General features: G+C 61.9%; 1 long non-coding RNA gene across 1 annotated transcript; it reads left to right on the top strand.

The window, feature by feature from the left end:
- The first annotated feature begins 6 nt into the window (after positions 1–6).
- Positions 7–1,844, top strand: LOC115293950. The gene is made up of 3 exons (XR_003909693.1): positions 7–128; positions 635–767; positions 975–1,844. It is a non-coding gene; the product is annotated as an uncharacterized LOC115293950 (long non-coding RNA).
- The last annotated feature ends 1,578 nt before the right edge of the window (positions 1,845–3,422 follow it).

Genomic DNA, 3,422 nt, shown 5'->3' on the forward strand with positions numbered 1-3,422 from the left:
CACCCGTGGAGGCTGACGGGCCCCACGATGGGCCGGTGGGGGGCTGGAGGCCAGGACAGCCCAGAGCCCGTTGGAGAGCCAGCAGCTCCAGACCCAGGAACACCTGCTGTTTTAGCTCAAGTCTGAAGGTGAGAAAGACCGGGGTCCGGAGGTCAGGAAGGAGGAAGTCTGTCTTACAGACTTTCTGTTCCTTTTTTTTAAGTTTATTTATTTTTGAGAAAAACAGAGTGCATAGGGGAGGGGCAGAGAGCATCCCAAGCAGGCTCTGTGATGTCAGGGAGGAGCCTGACGTGGAACTTGATCTAATGACTGTGAGATCATGACCTGAGCTAAACCAAGAGTCAGATGCTTAACTGCCTGAGCCGCCCAGGTGCCCACAGCCTTTCTGTTCTAGTCAAGCATTCAACTGATTGGGTGAGGCCCACCAACACTGGGAAGACCCATGTGCTTAATCAAGTCCACTGAGCCAAGTGCTAACCTCATCCAAAAACAGCCTCAGGGACCCCCAGGGTAATATTGTTGGGCCAAGTGTCTGGATGCCCCGTGGCCCATGGACGTTGATGGGAAATCCACTGTCCCAGGGGCTTTTTCTTTTTCTTTCTTCCTTTCTTTTGTTTTCTTTCCTTTTGAATAGATTTCTGCATGGCTTTACTAAAGAAAAGAGACTGCTTTAAGATTAAAGCACGAACTTGTTTCACCAACAACCGCAGTTTTGGGGAGCCCAGCTGAGTCCCTTCGTCCGTGTCCCGGGAAGGGACCTTCCCGGGGTAGGCCTGGACCCTTGCTGCCGGCCAGACAGAAGGGGGTCCCCACTCGCTGTCCACTTGAGCCTGCCCTACAGCCCTCACACCAACCTCCCCGGGGCGGGGGAGGCCCTTTTCTTCCCGAGTGTGAGCCCCTCGCAGCCCTCCGGGCCGCGTGCAGGGGCCCGGCTTCCACTGGGCTTCAGCCTAGGCGTCTCCTGTCACCAATAGTGACGCAGACACAGCATCCAAGGCGGGAGCGGCCCAGGAGACACACCAGGAGCCCCACGGGCCCCCGCTCCAGGCACTCCCGCGGACAGGGGCGCTGCTGGGAGCCACCTGCCGCCGCACCTGCGCGTCCACGAAGCAGGAGGCACGTCCAGGAGCGCCCCCTGCACTCGGCCCACAAGGAATGCAGAACCGGTGGGGTCGCTGTGACAAGACACCACAGACGTAAAGACAGAGGCCTGTTTCCCAGCCGCCCAGGGTGGGGCACCCAGGCTGGGGCACCCGCACAAAGGATGAGGGGCTCGTCTGGCCACAGGCACCCTCTGGGTCCTCTCCCGCCTCCCCTGAGGACTCTGATCACCAGTCCCGCTCATGGGGCTCCCCCCGGCCTCCCAGAGCCCCGGCCCCTGACACAGTCACCATGGAGGCTGGGTCGTGAGCCGTGAGGACACCCCCACATTCTGGGCACAGCCACCCCTGACCGTGCCAACCAGGAGGTGGCCTCACCCCGGGGACAAGGGACCGGAACCAGCGTGGGACCGCGGCCGCGCAGACTGCAGGAGGTGCCGGGGATCGAGGACCCGAACCAGCCTGCTGAGCGGCCGCTGTCTCTCGTCCCTCCAAACCTGCGAGCTCTCCACCCTGACCCCTGCGAACGCTGGTCCTGTGCTCCTGCAGTGACTCCGGCGTCCCCTTCGCCCACGACCGCCTGGTGTCTTCTGTGTCTGCGACACTGGGGATTTCCCGCTGGCCCCTTTCCAGGCGCCGCTCTCTGCGCGGCCGGGTCTAAACCGAGTCACACCCACTTCCTGGTCCGTGAAGGGGCTTACTGGAATGGTTTGGGGATTTCCTTCATCATCGTTGCTACTTCTCTGCTGCAATTCTGAATCTTGTCTTTTTTGTCTTCTGTGTCCTTGAGCAATGTCACCAAGGTCCCTTCAAAATCTACCTCCAGGGACCCCTGTGTCTGGAGCTCAGGTAGACGTTTTATTGCCCGTTCTCTCTCTCGTTTACGTGGATGCCCGGCTCCACCTGCGCCTGGTAATTTCTAACTTTGGGCCCATTTGCAAGGTTTTAGAAAGAATTTGAGGCCAGAGCAGCGTGCTAGGCCTGCAGGGAAGCCGCGGGCGCGTGGGAAGCAGGCCCCGGCCAGGGCCCCGCCTCGACCCCACTCACCGTCCGTGCACGGAGGGGCAGCAGTGCAGGCGCGGGTTCTCGGGGGACGCGGCTTCTCCCCGACAGTTTAATATCACACACTGGCTGCCCGGAGTCTGTAAACATCAGATCAGGAGCGACGTCTCTACAAAACAGGGCTTTGGGTGAGAAGTGGGCTTGGAATCGCCCACCAGTGGTGCTCATCCCTGGAGTTCTGGGTCATGTGTGTTTGGGGCCACCTCCTGGGGACGGGGTGGCCCAGGGGAAGGGGGGCACTCGCAGGCCAGTGCCCTGGGCTTCTACCCCTCAGAATCCTGGGGGGGGGGGCTCTTGACCTAAGGAACGACCCACCTGTAGCCAACGTGACCCCAGGTAGAGCATCCTTCCCTTAGAAGAAATGGGGACCGTCCCCCAAATGAGGCCCCTCGGGTCACAGACGTTTGACCCGGTCAGTGACTCCCTCTTGGGTTCCGGCTCATTAAAAGCCACTCGACTCTGGTTCCAGAATGTCTCCTTCCAAAGGCGACTCGCAGAGAGCCTCCAGAGTCGAGGCCGCTGACCTCGGTGAAGGTCCCAGATCAGAGAAAGCGACGCCCTCCTCACCCCTGAGACGGGGCTGCTTCTGTGCCGTGGGGACCTGCCACCCGGGACGCGGGCCTCCTGCACCACCTGGGCAGCCCCAGACGGGAGGGGGGTGGGGGGGACACCTGGAGAGTCCCAGGCGGGGGGGGGGGGGGGGGCGGCGCCTGGACAGTCTCGGGTGGGGGGGGGTTGCCTGGACGGAGGGGGCCACCTGGACAGTCCTGGGGGGGGTTTGCCTGGACAGTCCTGAGGGGGGGTCGCCTGGACAGTCCCGGGCAGTGGGGGGGGGCACCTGGACAATCCCAGATGGGGGGCGGGGAGCCTGTGTCGCTGAGGAACATTTGGGGCGTGTGGGGTCACCAGCGGGCCCCGGGCTCAGACCCCTCCCTCCAGGAACATGAGGTGGGGCGTGCTGCGGCTCCCACATCCTGTCCAGGCTGCTTTCCGTCACCTGCCTTGTCACTCCCGGCCACCGCGTGTTCATCCCGGGGACTGTCAGGGTGGGATTCTCACCGTCCCTTCTTCTCCTTTCAAGTTAACCCGTTCCACAGGAAGCATCACACCGGCCAGGACGAGGTTCTACGGCTCCAGACCTCTCTCTCTAAATACTCGCTACTCCGAACAATCAGATGCTCGTGAAGAGCAAGCAGGTGTCAGTGACCAGAAGATGGCGCGGGGGCATCAGGGGACAGAGCACCTCCTGTCCTTGCAGGG

The sequence above is a fragment of the Suricata suricatta genome, chromosome 6 (assembly GCF_006229205.1).
Source record: "Suricata suricatta isolate VVHF042 chromosome 6, meerkat_22Aug2017_6uvM2_HiC, whole genome shotgun sequence".
NCBI classification, from domain to species: domain Eukaryota; kingdom Metazoa; phylum Chordata; class Mammalia; order Carnivora; family Herpestidae; genus Suricata; species Suricata suricatta.